The sequence below is a fragment of the Saccoglossus kowalevskii genome, chromosome 1 (assembly GCF_978046115.1).
Source record: "Saccoglossus kowalevskii chromosome 1, keSacKowa6.1, whole genome shotgun sequence".
Taxonomy (NCBI): Eukaryota; Metazoa; Hemichordata; class Enteropneusta; family Harrimaniidae; genus Saccoglossus; species Saccoglossus kowalevskii.
In genome coordinates, this window is record NC_140641.1 from 2,709,610 (window position 1) to 2,724,160 (window position 14,551).

Sequence of the window (14,551 nt, forward strand, 5' to 3'; positions counted from 1 at the left end):
TATAATGCAGTGATATCACAGTAATAACAAGTATAACACTGTGATATAACAGTAATAACAAGTTATAACACAGTGATATCACATTATTAACAAGTCATAACGCAGTGACATCACAGTAATAACAAGTATAATGCAGTGATATCACAGTAATAACAAGTATAACACAGTGATATCACAGTAATAACAAGTCATAACACAGTGATATCACAGTAATAACAAGTATAATACAGTGATATCACAGTAATAACAAATATAACACATTGATATCACAGTAATAACAAGAATACGACAGTGATATCACAGTATTAACAAGTCATAACGCAGTGACATCACAATAATAACAAGTATGACACAGTGATATCACAGTAATAACAAGTCATAACACAGTGATGTCACAGTAATAACTAGTATAATGAATTGATATCACAGCAATAACAAGTATAACACATTGATATCACAGTAATAACAAGTATAACACATTGATATCACAGTAATGGCAAGTATAACGCAGTAATAACAAGTCATATCATAGTGATATAACAGTAATAACAAGTCATAACACTGTGATACCACAGTAATTCCAAGCCATAGCATAGTGATATCACAGTAATAACAAGTTATATGACAATGATATCACAGTATTAACAAGTATAACATAGTGATATCACAGTAATAACAAGATATAACACAGTGATATCACAGTAATAACAAGTATAACACATTGATATCACAGTAATAACAAGTATAACACATTGATATCACAGTAATGGCAAGTATAACACAGTAATAACAAGTCATATCAGAGTGATATAACAGTAATAACAAGTCATACCACTGTGATACCACAGTAAGTCCAAGCCATAGCATAGTGATATGACAGTAATAACAAGTTATATGACAATGATATCACAGTAATAACAAGCCATATCAAGTAATAACAAGTCATAACACTGTGATACCACAGTAATTCCAAGCCAAATCACAGTGATACCTTAGTAATAACAAGCCATAACACAGTAACATTACAGTAATATCAATTTATAAGACAGTGATATCACAGTAATTCCAAGCCATATCACAGTGATACCACAGTAATAACAAGCCAGAACACCGTAACGTCACAGTAATAACAGGTATAACACAGAGATATCACAGTATTAACAAGTATAACATAGTGATATCACAGTAATAACAAGTTATAACACTGTGATACAACAGAAATGACAAGTCATAACACGGTGATATGAGGGTAATAACAAGGATAATGCAGTGATATCACAGTGATAACAAGTATAACACATTGATGTCACAGTAATAACAAGAATAACACAGTGATATCAAAGTATTAACAAGTCACAACACAGTGATATCACAGTAATAACAATTATAGCACTTTGATATCACAGTAATAACAAGTCATAACACAGTGATATCAGAGTAATAACAAATATAATGCAGTGATATCACAGTAATAACAAGTATAACACAGTAATATCACAGTAATAACAAGTCCTAACACATTGATATCAAAGTAATAACAAGTATAACACAGTGATATTACAGTATTAACAAGTCATAACGCAGTGATATCACAGTAATAACAAGTATAACACTTTGATATCACAGTAATAACAAGTATAATACAGTGATATCAAAGTATTAACAAGTCATAACACAGTGATATCACAGTAATAACAAATATAATGCAGTGATATCACAGTAATAACAAGTATAAGACAGTAATATGACAGTAATAACAAGTCCTAACACAATGATATCACAGTAATAACAAGTATAACACAGTTACATCACAGTAATAACAAGTATAACACAGTGATATCAAAGTATTAACAAGTCACAACACAGTGATATCACAGTAATAACAATTATAATGCAGTGATATCACAGTAATAACAAGTCCTAACACAATGATATCACAGTAATAACAAGTATAACACAGTTACATCACAGTAATAACAAGTATAACACAGTTATATCACAATAATATCAAGTATAACACAGTGATATCAAAGTATTAACAGGCCATAACACCGTAACATCACAGTAATAACAAGTATAACATAGTGATATCACAGTAATAACTAGTATAACACAGTGATATCACAGTAAGACAAAGTCATAACACTGTGATATCACAATAATAACAAGCCAAATCAGTGCTATCGCAGTGATAACGAGTCATAACACAGTGATATGTCAGCAATAACAAGTATAACACAGTTATATCACAGTAATAATAAGTATAACACATTGATATCACAGTAATAACAAGTATAACACAGTGATGTCTCAGTATTAACAAGTATAACACAGTGATAACACAGTAATAACAAGTCATACCACTGTGATACCACAGTAATTCCAAGCCATAGCATAGTGATATCACACTAATAACAAGTTATATGACAATGATATCACAGTAATAACAAGTCATATCAAGTAATAACAAGTCATAACACTGTGATACCACAGTAATTCCAAGCCAAATCACAGTGATACCTTAGTAATAACAATCCATAACACAGTAACATTACAGTAATAACAAGTTATAACACAGTGACACCACAGTAATAATAAGTCATAACACAGTGACACCACAGTAATAACAAGTTATAACACTGTGATATCACAGTAATAACAAGTATAACACAGCGTTATCACAGTAATAACAAGTTATAACACAGTGACACCACAGTAATAATAAGTCATAACACAGTGACACCACAGTAATAACAAGTTATAACACTGTGATATCACAGTAATAACAAGTCATAAAACTGTGATACCACAGTAATTCCAAGCCAAATCACATTGATACCATAGTAATAACAAGCCAGAACACCGTAACATCACAGTAATAACAGGTATAACACAGTGATAGCACAGTAATAACAAGTTATAACACAGTGACACCACAGTAATAACAAGTTATAACATTGTGATATCACAGTAATAACAAGTTATAACACAGTGACACCACAGTAATAATAAGTCATAACACAGTGACACCACAGTAATAACAAGTTATAACACTGTGATATCACAGTAATAACAAGTTATAACACAGCGATATCACAGTAATAACAAGTTATAACACAGTGACACCACAGTAATAACCAGTTATAACACTGTGATACCACAGTAATAACAAATTATAACACAGTGACACCACAGTAATAATAAGTCATAACACAGTGACACCACAGTAATAACAAGTTATAACACTGTGATATCACAGTAATAACAAGCAATAACACAGTGATATCACAGTAATAACAAGTTATAACACACTGATATCACAGAAATAACAAGTCATAAAACAGTGATATCACAGTAATAACAAGTTATAACACTGTGATATCATAGTAATAACAAGCAGTAACACAGTGATATCACAGTAATAACAAGTTATAACACACAGATATCACAGAAATAACAAGTCATAAACAGTGATATCACAGTAATGGCAAGTATAACACAGTGATATCACAATAATAACAAGTATAAAACAGTGATATCACAGTAATTCCCAGCCGTAATGCAGTGATGTCACAGTAATAACAAGTATAACACAGTGATATCACAGTAATAACAAGTATAACACAGTGATATCACAGTAATAACAAGTATAATACAGTGATATCACAGTATTAACAAGTATAACACAGTGATATCACAGTATTAACAAGTAGAACACAGTGATATCACAGTAATAACAAATATAGCATATTGATATCACAGTAATAACAAGTATTAGACAGTGATATCACAGTATTAACAAGTCATAACGCAGTGACATCACAATAATAACAAGTATGATACTGTGATATCACAGTAATAACAAGATATAACACTGTGAGATCACAGTAATAACAAATTATAACACAGTTATATCACAGTAATAACAAGTTATAACACAGTTATATCACAGTAATAACAAGTCATAAAACAGTTATATTACAGTAATAACAAGTATAATGCAGTGATATCACAGTAATAACAAATATAACACTGTGATATCACAGTAATAACAAGTTATAACACGGTGATATAACAGTAATTCCAAACCATAACACAGTGATATCACAGTAATAACAAGTCATAAAACAGTGATATCACAGTAATTCCCAGCCATAATGCAGTGATGTCACAGTAATAACAAGTATAACACAGTGATATCACAGTAATAACAAGTATAATGCACTGATATCACAGTAATAACAAGTTATAACACAGTGATATCACAGTAATAACAAGTATAACACTGTGATATCACAGTAATAACAAGATATAACACAGTGATATCACAGTATTAACAAGTCATAACGCAGTGACATCACAGTAGTAACAAGTATAATGCAGTGATATCACAGTAATAACAAGTATAACACTGTGATATAACAGTAATAACAAGTTATAACACAGTGATATCACATTATTAACAAGTCATAACGCAGTGACATCACAGTAATAACAAGTATAATGCAGTGATATCACAGTAATAACAAGTATAACACAGTGATATCACAGTAATAACAAGTCATAACACAGTGATATCACAGTAATAACAAGTATAATACAGTGATATCACAGTAATAACAAATATAACACATTGATATCACAGTAATAACAAGAATACGACAGTGATATCACAGTATTAACAAGTCATAACGCAGTGACATCACAATAATAACAAGTATGACACAGTGATATCACAGTAATAACAAGTCATAACACAGTGATGTCACAGTAATAACTAGTATAATGAATTGATATCACAGCAATAACAAGTATAACACATTGATATCACAGTAATAACAAGATATAACACAGTGATATCACAGTAATAACAAGTATAACACATTGATATCACAGTAATAACAAGTATAACACATTGATATCACAGTAATGGCAAGTATAACACAGTAATAACAAGTCATATCAGAGTGATATAACAGTAATAACAAGTCATACCACTGTGATACCACAGTAATTCCAAGCCATAGCATAGTGATATGACAGTAATAACAAGTTATATGACAATGATATCACAGTAATAACAAGTCATATCAAGTAATAACAAGTCATAACACTGTGATACCACAGTAATTCCAAGCCAAATCACAGTGATACCTTAGTAATAACAAGCCATAACACAGTAACATTACAGTAATATCAAGTTATAAGACAGTGATATCACAGTAATTCCAAGCCATATCACAGTGATACCACAGTAATAACAAGCCAGAACACCGTAACGTCACAGTAATAACAGGTATAACACAGAGATATCACAGTATTAACAAGTATAACATAGTGATATCACAGTAAAAACAAGTTATAACACTGTGATACAACAGAAATGACAAGTCATAACACGGTGATATGACAGTAATAACAAGGATAATGCAGTGATATCACAGTGATAACAAGTATAACACATTGATGTCACAGTAATAACAAGAATAACACAGTGATATCAAAGTATTAACAAGTCACAACACAGTGATATCACAGTAATAACAAGTATAGCACTTTGATATCACAGTAATAACAAGTCATAACACAGTGATATCACAGTAATAACAAATATAATGCAGTGATATCACAGTAATAACAAGTATAACACAGTAATATCACAGTAATAACAAGTCCTAACACATTGATATCAAAGTAATAACAAGTATAACACAGTGATATTACAGTATTAACAAGTCATAACGCAGTGATATCACAGTAATAACAAGTATAACACTTTGATATCACAGTAATAACAAGTATAATACAGTGATATCAAAGTATTAACAAGTCATAACACAGTGATATCACATTAATAACAAATATAATGCAGTGATATCACAGTAATAACAAGTATAAGACAGTAATATGACAGTAATAACAAGTCCTAACACAATGATATCACAGTAATAACAAGTATAACACAGTTACATCACAGTAATAACAAGTATAACACAGTGATATCAAAGTATTAACAAGTCACAACACAGTGATATCACAGTAATAACAATTATAATGCAGTGATATCACAGTAATAACAAGTCCTAACACAATGATATCACAGTAATAACAAGTATAACACAGTTACATCACAGTAATAACAAGTATAACACAGTTATATCACAATAATATCAAGTATAACACAGTGATATCAAAGTATTAACAGGCCATAACACCGTAACATCACAGTAATAACAAGTATAACATAGTGATATCACAGTAATAACTAGTATAACACAGTGATATCACAGTAAGACAAAGTCATAACACTGTGATATCACAATAATAACAAGCCAAATCAGTGCTATCGCAGTGATAACGAGTCATAACACAGTGATATGTCAGCAATAACAAGTATAACACAGTTATATCACAGTAATAATAAGTATAACACATTGATATCACAGTAATAACAAGTATAACACAGTGATGTCTCAGTATTAACAAGTATAACACAGTGATAACACAGTAATAACAAGTCATACCACTGTGATACCACAGTAATTCCAAGCCATAGCATAGTGATATCACACTAATAACAAGTTATATGACAATGATATCACAGTAATAACAAGTCATATCAAGTAATAACAAGTCATAACACTGTGATACCACAGTAATTCCAAGCCAAATCACAGTGATACCTTAGTAATAACAATCCATAACACAGTAACATTACAGTAATAACAAGTTATAACACAGTGACACCACAGTAATAATAAGTCATAACACAGTGACACCACAGTAATAACAAGTTATAACACTGTGATATCACAGTAATAACAAGTTATAACACAGCGTTATCACAGTAATAACAAGTTATAACACAGTGACACCACAGTAATAATAAGTCATAACACAGTGACACCACAGTAATAACAAGTTATAACACTGTGATATCACAGTAATAACAAGTCATAAAACTGTGATACCACAGTAATTCCAAGCCAAATCACATTGATACCATAGTAATAACAAGCCAGAACACCGTAACATCACAGTAATAACAGGTATAACACAGTGATAGCACAGTAATAACAAGTTATAACACAGTGACACCACAGTAATAACAAGTTATAACATTGTGATATCACAGTAATAACAAGTTATAACACAGTGACACCACAGTAATAATAAGTCATAACACAGTGACACCACAGTAATAACAAGTTATAACACTGTGATATCACAGTAATAACAAGTTATAACACAGCGATATCACAGTAATAACAAGTTATAACACAGTGACACCACAGTAATAACCAGTTATAACACTGTGATACCACAGTAATAACAAGTTATAACACAGTGACACCACAGTAATAATAAGTCATAACACAGTGACACCACAGTAATAACAAGTTATAACACTGTGATATCACAGTAATAACAAGCAATAACACAGTGATATCACAGTAATAACAAGTTATAACACACTGATATCACAGAAATAACAAGTCATAAAACAGTGATATCACAGTAATAACAAGTTATAACACTGTGATATCATAGTAATAACAAGCAGTAACACAGTGATATCACAGTAATAACAAGTTATAACACACAGATATCACAGAAATAACAAGTCATAAACAGTGATATCACAGTAATGGCAAGTATAACACAGTGATATCACAATAATAACAAGTATAAAACAGTGATATCACAGTAATTCCCAGCCGTAATGCAGTGATGTCACAGTAATAACAAGTATAACACAGTGATATCACAGTAATAACAAGTATAACACAGTGATATCACAGTGATAACAAGTATAATACAGTGATATCACAGTATTAACAAGTATAACACAGTGATATCACAGTATTAACAAGTAGAACACAGTGATATCACAGTAATAACAAATATAGCATATTGATATCACAGTAATAACAAGTATTAGACAGTGATATCACAGTATTAACAAGTCATAACGCAGTGACATCACAATAATAACAAGTATGATACTGTGATATCACAGTAATAACAAGATATAACACTGTGAGATCACAGTAATAACAAATTATAACACAGTTATATCACAGTAATAACAAGTTATAACACAGTTATATCACAGTAATAACAAGTCATAAAACAGTTATATTACAGTAATAACAAGTATAATGCAGTGATATCACAGTAATAACAAATATAACACTGTGATATCACAGTAATAACAAGTTATAACACGGTGATATAATAGTAATTCCAAACCATAACACAGTGATATCACAGTAATAACAAGTCATAAAACAGTGATATCACAGTAATTCCCAGCCATAATGCAGTGATGTCACAGTAATAACAAGTATAACACAGTGATATCACAGTAATAACAAGTATAATGCACTGATATCACAGTAATAACAAGTTATAACACAGTGATATCACAGTAATAACAAGAATAACACTGTGATATCACAGTAATAGCAAGATATAACACAGTGATATCACAGTATTAACAAGTCATAACGCAGTGACATCACAGTAGTAACAAGTATAATGCAGTGATATCACAGTAATAACAAGTATAACACTGTGATATAACAGTAATAACAAGTTATAACACAGTGATATCACATTATTAACAAGTCATAACGCAGTGACATCACAGTAATAACAAGTATAATGCAGTGATATCACAGTAATAACAAGTATAACACAGTGATATCACAGTAATAACAAGTCATAACACAGTGATATCACAGTAATAACAAGTATAATACAGTGATATCACAGTAATAACAAATATAACACATTGATATCACAGTAATAACAAGAATACGACAGTGATATCACAGTATTAACAAGTCATAACGCAGTGACATCACAATAATAACAAGTATGACACAGTGATATCACAGTAATAACAAGTCATAACACAGTGATGTCACAGTAATAACTAGTATAATGAATTGATATCACAGCAATAACAAGTATAACACATTGATATCACAGTAATAACAAGTATAACACATTGATATCACAGTAATGGCAAGTATAACGCAGTAATAACAAGTCATATCATAGTGATATAACTGTAATAACAAGTCATAACACTGTGATACCACAGTAATTCCAAGCCATAGCATAGTGATATCACAGTAATAACAAGTTATATGACAATGATATCACAGTATTAACAAGTATAACATAGTGATATCACAGTAATAACAAGAAATAACACAGTGATATCACAGTAATAACAAGTATAACACATTGATATCACAGTAATAACAAGTATAACACATTGATATCAGAGTAATGGCAAGTATAACACAGTAATAACAAGTCATATCAGAGTGATATAACAGTAATAACAAGTCATACCACAGTGATACCACAGTAATTCCAAGCCATAGCATAGTGATATGACAGTAATAACAAGTTATATGACAATGATATCACAGTAATAACAAGTCATATCAAGTAATAACAAGTCATAACACTGTGATACCACAGTAATTCCAAGCCAAATCACAGTGATACCTTAGTAATAACAAGCCATAACACAGTAACATTACAGTAATATCAAGTTATAAGACAGTGATATCACAGTAATTCCAAGCCATATCACAGTGATACCACAGTAATAACAAGCCAGAACACCGTAACGTCACAGTAATAACAGGTATAACACAGAGATATCACAGTATTAACAAGTATAACATAGTGATATCACAGTAATAACAAGTTATAACACTGTGATACAACAGAAATGACAAGTCATAACACGGTGATATGACAGTAATAACAAGGATAATGCAGTGATATCACAGTGATAACAAGTATAACACATTGATGTCACAGTAATAACAAGAATAACACAGTGATATCAAAGTATTAACAAGTCACAACACAGTGATATCACAGTAATAACAAGTATAGCACTTTGATATCACAGTAATAACAAGTCATAACACAGTGATATCACAGTAATAACAAATATAATGCAGTGATATCACAGTAATAACAAGTATAACACAGTAATATCACAGTAATAATAAGTCATAACACAGTGACACCACAGTAATAACAAGTTATAACACTGTGATATCACAGTAATAACAAGCAATAACACAGTGATATCACAGTAATAACAAGTTATAACACACTGATATCACAGAAATAACAAGTCATAAAACAGTGATATCACAGTAATAACAAGTTATAACACTGTGATATCATAGTAATAACAAGCAGTAACACAGTGATATCACAGTAATAACAAGTTATAACACACAGATATCACAGAAATAACAAGTCATAAACAGTGATATCACAGTAATGGCAAGTATAACACAGTGATATCACAATAATAACAAGTATAAAACAGTGATATCACAGTAATTCCCAGCCGTAATGCAGTGATGTCACAGTAATAACAAGTATAACACAGTGATATCACAGTAATAACAAGTATAACACAGTGATATCACAGTGATAACAAGTATAATACAGTGATATCACAGTATTAACAAGTATAACACAGTGATATTACAGTATTAACAAGTCATAACGCAGTGATATCACAGTAATAACAAGTATAACACTTTGATATCACAGTAATAACAAGTATAATACAGTGATATCAAAGTATTAACAAGTCATAACACAGTGATATCACAGTAATAACAAATATAATGCAGTGATATCACAGTAATAACAAGTATAACACAGTAATATGACAGTAATAACAAGTCCTAACACAATGATATCACAGTAATAACAAGTATAACACAGTTACATCACAGTAATAACAAGTATAACACAGTGATATCAAAGTATTAACAAGTCACAACACAGTGATATCACAGTAATAACAATTATAATGCAGTGATATCACAGTAATAACAAGTCCTAACACAATGATATCACAGTAATAACAAGTATAACACAGTTACATCACAGTAATAACAAGTATAACACAGTTATATCACAATAATATCAAGTATAACACAGTGATATCAAAGTATTAACAGGCCATAACACCGTAACATCACAGTAATAACAAGTATAACATAGTGATATCACAGTAATAACTAGTATAACACAGTGATATCACAGTAAGACAAAGTCATAACACTGTGATATCACAATAATAACAAGCCAAATCAGTGCTATCGCAGTGATAACGAGTCATAACACAGTGATATGTCAGCAATAACAAGTATAACACAGTTATATCACAGTAATAATAAGTATAACACATTGATATCACAGTAATAACAAGTATAACACAGTGATGTCTCAGTATTAACAAGTATAACACAGTGATAACACAGTAATAACAAGTCATACCACTGTGATACCACAGTAATTCCAAGCCATAGCATAGTGATATCACACTAATAACAAGTTATATGACAATGATATCACAGTAATAACAAGTCATATCAAGTAATAACAAGTCATAACACTGTGATACCACAGTAATTCCAAGCCAAATCACAGTGATACCTTAGTAATAACAATCCATAACACAGTAACATTACAGTAATAACAAGTTATAACACAGTGACACCACAGTAATAATAAGTCATAACACAGTGACACCACAGTAATAACAAGTTATAACACTGTGATATCACAGTAATAACAAGTTATAACACAGCGTTATCACAGTAATAACAAGTTATAACACAGTGACACCACAGTAATAATAAGTCATAACACAGTGACACCACAGTAATAACAAGTTATAACACTCTGATATCACAGTAATAACAAGTCATAAAACTGTGATACCACAGTAATTCCAAGCCAAATCACATTGATACCATAGTAACAACAAGCCAGAACACCGTAACATCACAGTAATAACAGGTATAACACAGTGATAGCACAGTAATAACAAGTTTAACACAGTGATATCACAGTAATAACAAGGATAATGCAGTGATATCAAAGTATTAACAAGTCATAACACAGTGATATCACAGTAATAACAAATATAATGCAGTGATATCACAGTAATAACAAGTATAACATATTGATATCACAGTAATAACAAGTTATACCACTGTAATACCACAGTATTAACAAGTTATAACACCTTGATATCACAGTAATAACAAGTATAACACAGTGATATCACAGTAATAACGAGTCATAACACTGTGATACCACAGTAATAACACGTCATAACACATTGATATCACAGTAATAACAAGTGTAACACAGTGATATCACATTATCAACAAGTCATAACGGAGTGACATCAGAGTAATAACAAGTATAACAGAGTGATATCACATTATCAAAAAGTCATAACACAGTGATAGCACAGTAATAAAAAGTCATAACACAGAGATATTACAGTAATAACAAGTCAAAACACTGCGATATCACAGGATTAACAAGTCCTAACACAGTGATATCACAGTAATAAAAAGTCATAACATTGTGATACCACAGTAATAACAAGTATAATGCAGTGATATCACAGTAATAACGAATATAACATATTGATATCACAGTAATAACAAGTATGACACAGTGATATCACAGTAATAACTCGATATAACACTGTGATATCACAGTAATAACAAGTTATAACACAGTGATATCACATTATTAGCAAGTCATAACGCAGTGACATCACAGTAATAGCAAGTATAATGCAGTGATATCACAGTTTTAACAAGTTATAACACAGTGATATCACAGTAATAACAAATGTAATGCAGTGATATCACAGTAATAACAAGTATAACATATTGATATCACAGTAATAACAAGTTATACCACAGTGATATCACATTATTAGCAAGTCATAACGCAGTGACATCACAGTAATAGCAAGTATAATGCAGTGATATCACAGTTTTAACAAGTTATAACACAGTGATATCACAGTAATAACAAGTATAACACAGTGATATCACAGTAACAAGTATAATGCAGTGATATCACAGTAATAACGAGTCATAACACTGTGATACCACAGTAATAACACGTCATAACACATTGATATCACAGTAATAACAAGTGCAACACAGTGATATCACATTATCAACAAGTCATAACGCAGTGACATCAGAGTAATAACAAGTATAACAGAGTGATATCACATTATCAAAAAGTCATAACACAGTGATAGCACAGTAATAAAAAGTCATAACACAGAGATATTACAGTAATAACAAGTCAAAACACTGCGATATCACAGTATTAACAAGTCCTAACACAGTGATATCACAGTAATAAAAAGTCATAACATTGTGATACCACAGTAATAACAAGTATAATGCAGTGATATCACAGTAATAACGAATATAACATATTGATATCACAGTAATAACAAGTATGACACAGTGATATCACAGTAATAACTCGATATAACACTGTGATATCACAGTAATAACAAGTTATAACACAGGGATATCACAGTATTAGCAAGTCATAACGCAGTGACATCACAGTAATAGCAAGTATAACACAGTGATATCACAGTATTAACAAGTCATAACACAGTGATATCACAGTAATAACAAGTATAATACAGTGATATTACAGTAATAACAAATATAACACATTGATATCACAGTAATAACAAGAATACGACAGTGATATCACAGTATTAACAAGTCATAACGCAGTGACATCACAATAATAACAAGTATGACACAGTGATATCACAGTAATAACAAGTCATAACACAGTGATGTCACAGTAATAACTAGTATAATGAATTGATATCACAGCAATAACAAGTATAACACAGTGATATCACAGTAATAACAAGTATAACACATTGATATCACAGTAATAACAAGTATAACACATTGATATCACAGTAATGGCAAGTATAACGCAGTAATAACAAGTCATATCAGCGTGATATAACAGTAATAACAAGTCATAACACTGTGATACCACAGTAATTCCAAGCCATAGCATAGTGATATCACAGTAATAACAAGTTATATGACAATGATATCACAGTATTAACAAGTATAACATAGTGATATCACAGTAATAACAAGTCATACCACTGTGATACCACAGTAATTCCAAACCATAGCATAGTGATATCACAGTAATAACAAGTTATATGACAATGATATCACAGTAATAACAAGTCATATCAAGTAATAACAAGTCATAACACTGTGATACCACAGTAATTCCAAGCCAAATCACAGTGATACCTTAGTAATAGCAAGCCATAACACAGCAACATTACAGTAATAACAAGTTATAAGACAGTGATATCACAGTAATTCCAAGCCATATCACAGTGATACCACAGTAATAACAAGCCAGAACACCGTAACGTCGCAGTAATAACAGGTATAACACAGTGATATCACAGTATTAACAAGTATAACATAGTGATATCACAGTAATAACAAGTTATAACACTGTGATACAACAGAAATAACAAGTCCTACCACGGTGATATGACAGTAATAACAAGGATAATGCAGTGATATCACAGTATTAACAAGTCACATCACAGTGATATCACAGTAATAACAAATATAATGCAGTGATATCACAGTAATAA

The 14,551-nt window shown here is 30.7% G+C and overlaps 1 protein-coding gene across 1 annotated transcript in view; it reads right to left on the bottom strand.

Annotated features, from left to right (window-relative positions):
• LOC100368244 (guanylate cyclase soluble subunit beta-2-like) overlaps window positions 1–14,551 on the bottom strand; it is a 184,091-nt gene that overhangs the window by 69,450 nt on the left and 100,090 nt on the right. The window lies entirely within an intron of this gene.